The following is a 6,666-nucleotide window of genomic DNA, read 5'->3' as shown; positions in this document are numbered from 1 at the left end:
TCTCCTTCATTGCAGTCCCTGTGCTCAGTCCAATGGATGGCTGTGAGCATCCACTTCTGTATTTGTCAGGTACTGGCAGAGCCTCTCAGGAGACAGCTATATCAGGTTCCTGTCCGCAAGCTTTTGTTGTCATCCACAATAGTGTCTGGGTTTGGTGGTTATTTATGGGATGAATCCCCAGGTGGGGCAGTCTCTGGATGGTCCTTCCTTCAGTCTCTGCTCCACATTGTGTCTTTGTAATTCCTTCCATGGATATTCTGTTCCCCTTCTTAGAAGGATTGAAGTATCCACACTTTGGTTTTCCTTCCTCTTTAGTTTCATGTGTTTTGAAAATTGTTTCTTGAGTATTCTGAGCTTCTAGGCTAATATTCACTTATCAGTGAACATACCATGTGTGTTCGTTTGTGATTGGGTTACCTCACTCAGGATGATATCCTCCAGATCCATCCATTTGCCTAAGAATGCTATGAATTCATTGTTTTTAATAGCTGAGTAGTTATTGTGTAAATAATACCAGATTTTCTGTATCCATTCCTCTTTTGAGGGACATCTGGGTTCTTTCCAGCTTCTGGGTATTATAAATAAGGCTGCAATGAACATAGTGGAGCATGTGTCCTTATTAAATGTTGGAGCATCTTCTGGGTATCTTGCTCTTCTGTTAATGAGAAAATCTTAATATTTTTGAATATTTTAAGGTAAGGTATTTGATTAGAGAATTATAGTCAATGTACCTTAAGGAAACCACAATAATTAATGCAAAAGCTGGTGGTGGAGTCAGTTATCAGTTACATTCCTGTTGTTCTTACCATGGGGCAGATTCTATGAATCTTGCCATGCACAGTCATTACTCTCACTTATAGAGTAAGCCCCAAGTCACATGTTGAACAGAGCAACTAGGAAATGAAAGCCCATAACTACTATCTCATCGTCTGAAACTTGGGACTGATTTTAATGATCAAATTTCTCCAAATAAACTAATGTCTTCATAAGGGATACAGGGAGACAAACAGAAACTGGTTCCCTCATACCTATCGTCTGCTAACTTATTCTTCTTTGATAATTGACTCAGTACAAATTGGCCACCATCTAACACTTATCCAAGGCTAGGTTCAGGCATTCGATATTTGAAAAAGTCTGAACAATCTCTCAGCTCCCTCGTTATATATGCTTGTGGCATGTATAATCTGTAATCTTCAATCTATAATTATAATGTGTAAGGTTATCTAGTAAAACCACCAGAAAGTAAACAATAAGTGATAGTACCTTTATTTTTGAAAGCACCCCACCAGTGAGTTTAAACATCTTTCAATTTGCACACCTAATGCATACTGATATAGAAAGGCCATTTGTTATACAGCTATTTCTTTATAACTTTTGCAATTATTCATGGGCTAGTGCTTCTCCAATTAATCTCTAAACTCTTGCTAGTATTAGATATTTTACTAGATTTATCCCAAGATTTGATGCTAACTAAATCAACAAGTATCTTTTCTTCCCAGGCTAGACTAGAAATAGATACCATGTCCTTTACCTTCCCAAGAGTCTGCAGTCTTCCAGCGGTGCTGGGGGACAGTTGCTCATCACTCTACTTCCACATCCCGAACTCATAAGAAGGGCGTTACACTGTTTTCCCTTGAAGATCATTTCTTAATTCAGACTCATAGATAAGAATCTACATCCATTTCCACAGTGAGAGTGATAGCAGTTTCTATGTTACATGTACATCTCAGTGAAATGGAGGAGAAATAGGAAACAGTTGGGATAGGAAGGAGCTTGCATCAGTCCAGTACCATGTAATTACGAATGGCAACACATTTTATATAGTCAGCTTACATGGATAAGCAAAAGGTTGAGAGAGAAATTTGCAAGTCTGATTTAATCTGACTCCCTTTTTGTCATGTTGTATCTCAATAGATATTATAATTATAACCCCAAGAGGAACATGAGTCAACCTTCAGACTATATTCAGGAATGTTGGGAGTGACATTTGCTGCTCTTTCAGACTCGATAGCAAAGGAAAAGGCAGGAAGGGTAGACTTTTGTGTTCATGACCTACACCAGTGACTCGTTAATTCTTCTCCCTAACCACACTGTTTATTTCCACTACCATTAACCATGACGCCGGGTTTGGAGTCCTGAGAGTGTTTCTTGCTTTTCACAGATTAATAGACACAGTAGAGAAGCTGGGAGCTTGCCAACATCTATCTTGAGTTTCAGAGCAATAAACTATGGTTAGATTTCTATCTCATTCTTTTTAACTTTATATTTTTACATCATTTTGTATAAGTTGGATAAATGTCATATTTTCATTCTTCTGTAATAAATAGAAAGCTGAGTAAGTCCTATTCATTATCATAAAATAAGGTTGCCATTAGTCTGGCTCTACTATGTGATTAATCACCACTCCAAGGAACAGCTCGAGATAAATTGTTATAAATTTCTGCTGTGTCTGGTGATGGATGTTTATAATTCCTGCACTCAGGAGGTAGAGACAGAAGGATTACTGAAAGTTCAAGGTCAGCTTGCTCTAAGTGAGTTCCAGATCGGGAAGGGCTACATAGAAAGATTTTGTATTTAAAAGGCCAGTGATGGCTGTAGAGATGACTCAGTGGTTCTGAGGCTCCACAACTGTGAGAAGACATGAGTTTTGATCTCTAGAACCCACAAAACAGTTAGTTTGGCATGATGCTGTGCCTGCAGTTCCGGCACTCTGGAAAACAGAGACAGGGTTGGCAAAGCAAGTTGGCCAGCCAGAATAGCAGTATGTTTGAGCTCTGCGTTCAGTTGAAAGACCCTGCCTCAGGGAGCAGGAAGGAAGTGACAGAGGAAGACACTAGACATCAATCTAAGGCTTCCACATGCATACACATGCACATACACAAATGTGAATATGTACATTCTTATCATGCACACATATACATAGATGAAATATTTATGGGAGCTATAAGTAGTTATACAACTCAAGTTACTACTTATACTAACTAAAATTTGGCTGTTCTAACAGTCACATGACAGCATTTTGCTATTCAGTTATTCTAGATTTCATTCTTGATTTTACTAATAGTTTTAATAATAAATAAATAAGTCGATAATAGTTGATCCACAGGTAGATAAATGATAGATATCTAGATTGATAGATAGTAATTAGACAGGTAAATATATGATAGGTATATTGATAGGTAATTGGTAGATGATAGATGACAGATGATAGATAGATAGATAGACAGACAGATAGATAGATGATAGATGGATAGATAGAAGATACATAGGTATACAGATAGTTAATAGAGAATAATAAGATAGGTGATGGTGTATATAGATAATAGAAAATATAGAGATTGATGGATGTATAAATAGATAATAAATAGATGATATACAGATAGATAATAGATAATAGGTTATATTCTGAAGGATGATAATTAATAGATGGCACATAATCAATAAAAATAGATGATAGGTAATGTATGCTTGAAAGAAGACTATTGACAAATTGATCTATTGATATATGTATAGTTGATATATAATTGGTAGATAGGTAGTATATAGACAGATTTATAATAAATGGACAGACAGATAGGAAATGAATCAGGAAATAGAAAGTGAGAAAATACAGTTTTTATCATCTGGTAATTTTGTTTATATACACATAAAATTCTAAGAATCTGCCACTGCATTATAAAAGTTACTAAAAAATATTTCAAAATGTAAAATCTTTGTATCAAATCTTCTCTATACAGCCCATGGAAGATTATAACAAATCTTAAAATGTGAGATCCTTTTGAAGAAAATTATATTTTTTGAAGTATTGAGTGACATAAAACCAAATTACAGCTGGACATTGTATTGGGTCCAAAGCTACAAAAGACAATATCATATTAGTCTCTCAGGTTACTAAAGAAAATTGATGTAGCTGTAAAAAAAAAAAAAAAAAAGAACCTGATGAACTATCATGAAAGTATGTCTGGCCATGGTAGCTATTGCACTAGTATAAACTACTGTGATGGGATGGACTTGCTGCCTCAGCGTCAACATTTCCTCAGTGTTGGTAACACCAGCTCAGAAAAGGTTGCATTTCTGTGGCTGCACATAAGCATCGTGTCTTGCACACAGACCCATGCACAGGCAGAGAGGAGATAAGGCACATAGCAGGGCAGGAGTCCTTCACTGAGGAGAAAAAAGAAGATTGTAAGGTAACATTTAAGTCAACTAGTTATCACATGGAAAGAGTTGGACAACTTTCTTGTTATTTTTAGAAGCAGAGAGGACAGACCCATACAGCCTGTGTTAGGATTACTTAGTTCTGAGTTTATGATGATGGGTCAGTATTTTAACTTCATTACAATGTGACAGCGATGCATGTTCCCTAGAAATTTTTCTTTCCACTTTGAATTTTGACCTTTTTTTCACATTAGCAAGGCCTCTAGAATTTTACACAAGTGTATCAAGGGACAAAGACTCTATCTGCCACATGATCACAGGCTTTAGTTGCAATATTCACCATATACAACCTCCAAGAAATCCAACACTTCCAAGACTGGCTTTCGGTGGATCGTGCCACTCAGTTGTAAGGAATGTGTACAGCGGTGGATCCTGCCACTCAGTTGTAAGGAATGTGTACAGCGGTGGATCCNACAGCGGTGGATCCTGCCACTCAGTTGTAAGGAATGTGTACAGCGGTGGATCCCTGCCACTCAGTTGTAAGGAATGTGTACAGCGGTGGATCCCTGCCACTCAGTTGTAAGGAATGTGTACAGCGGTGGATCCCTGCCACTCGGTTGTAAGGAATGTGTATAGCAGTGGATCCTGCCACTCGGTTGTAAGGAATGCATACAGAGTGCATTTAATGTAGGAAGGGTTAGCTATGGGTTTCGTAGTTAGCTATATTAGATTCTTTTCTAACTTACAATTTCAATCTATGATAAGCTTATTGGGATGCAACACTCACCCTGTCACTGATCAAGAGCCATCTGTATGACACCCAGTTAGTTACATTTCTGGGTCTACCAGAAACTATTTTTTTTGACACCCAAGTTTCTTCTAAGTCTAGATGGATTCAACAATACTTTAAAATTTTTAACGGTGAAGCAGATAATAATGTATATGGAAGTATTTTTACTGGACTCCAGGAAATTTATCAGAAAGAGTTTGTGGTAAACATTTACAAATCGAAGGGTTTAAAGAATTAGGACTTAAAAACAAGAATTTGTGGAAATACCAGTAAATAGCAGTTGAAATATGTATACATTGTAGGCAGAATTCTAATGTGGTGTAAAATACTGTTCCCTTGCACAATGCTCTTTCCTTTATATGCACATATATCTGCAGAGGAATGTGTGTGTGTGTGTGTGTGTGTGTGTGTGTGTGTGTGTGTGTGAGAGAGAGAGAGAGAGAGAGAGACAGAGACAGAGACAGAGACAGAGACAATGAGACAGAGAGAGAGGAAATACAGTCTCATATACTCAGGTATATACAAAAACTCACTGTGTTGTGAAAGATTACAGATATTTACCACCATGCCCAGCCCAGTCCTTCTCCATTTTTAGTGTGGGTGGTCCTATGGATTGTATGAATCATTTCAGAATTCCTCCTGTCAAAAGGAAATGCAGGGACAAAGAGTAGAGCAGACACTGAAAGAAAGGCCATCCAGAGGTTGCCCCACCTAGGGATCCATCCCATCTGCAAACACCAAACCCAGACACTATTGTTGACTCCAAGAAGTGCTTTCTGACAGGAGCCTGGTATAGCTGTCCCCTGAGAGGCTCTGCCAGAGCCTGACCAAGTGCCTGAAGCCAATCATTGGACTGAGCATGGAGACCCCAATGGAGGAGTTAGGGGGAGAACTGAAGGAGCTGAAGGAGTTTGCAACCCCATAGGAAGAACAACAATATCAACCAGCCAGAACCCCTTGCCCTGAGCTCCCAGGGACTAAACCACCAACCAAAGAATACACATGGAGGGAGTAATGAGCTCCAGCTGCATGTGTAGCAGAGGATTGCCTTGTCTGGCATCAATGGGATGGGAGACCTTTGGTCCTGTGGAGGTTCCGTGTGCCAGCATAGGGGAATGCTAGGGTGATGAGGTCAGAGTGGGTGGGTGAGCACCCTCATAGAAGCACAGAGGAGGGGGGAAGGGTCTGGGCAGTTTGTGGAGGGGTGACCAGGAAGGGTGATAACATTTGAAATGTAAATAAATAAAATATCCAATAATTTTTTTTTCAAAAAAGAAAGAGGAAAAAGGAGAGAGCATTCAGATAACTTAAACTAGTTCAGGGACCTCTAAAATTAGAGTTTTCTAGGTTGTAGTCACAGAAGTTATAAATGTGACAAAGACTTAAGCTGGCTTGTTTGAAGATAGAGCCTAAACCACCAACCAAAGAGTACACATGGAGGGACCCATGGCTCCAGCTGCATATGTAGCAGAGGATGGCCCTGCTGGACACCAATGGGAGGAGAGACTCTTGGTCCTGAGAAGGCTCGATGCTCCAGTGTAGGGGAATGCCAGGACAGGGAAGCAGGAGTGGGTGGGCTGGTGAGCAGGGGGAGGGGGATGGGATAGAGGGTTTTTGGAGGAGAAACCAGGAAAGGAGATAACATTTGGAATGAAAACAAAAATGTATCTTTAAAAACTGGAAAAAATGAAAGAAGAAAGAGGAGGAAAGGGAGGAGA

The 6,666-nt window shown here is 39.1% G+C and overlaps 1 protein-coding gene across 1 annotated transcript in view; it reads right to left on the bottom strand.

Moving 5' to 3' along the window:
* Nucleotides 1-5,544: 5,544 nt before the first annotated feature.
* Naf1 (nuclear assembly factor 1 ribonucleoprotein) overlaps nt 5,545-6,666 on the bottom strand; it is a 63,778-nt gene continuing 62,656 nt past the window's right edge. Inside the window, exon 10 of the transcript XR_003842568.1 lies at nt 5,545-5,587. The gene's annotated coding sequence lies outside the window, so the exon portion shown is untranslated. The remainder of the gene's footprint in view (nt 5,588-6,666) is intronic.

The sequence above is a fragment of the Mus pahari genome, chromosome 19 (assembly GCF_900095145.1).
Source record: "Mus pahari chromosome 19, PAHARI_EIJ_v1.1, whole genome shotgun sequence".
In the NCBI taxonomy this organism is placed as follows: Eukaryota; Metazoa; Chordata; class Mammalia; order Rodentia; family Muridae; genus Mus; species Mus pahari.
This window is presented reverse-complemented; position numbering and strand designations above follow the sequence as displayed.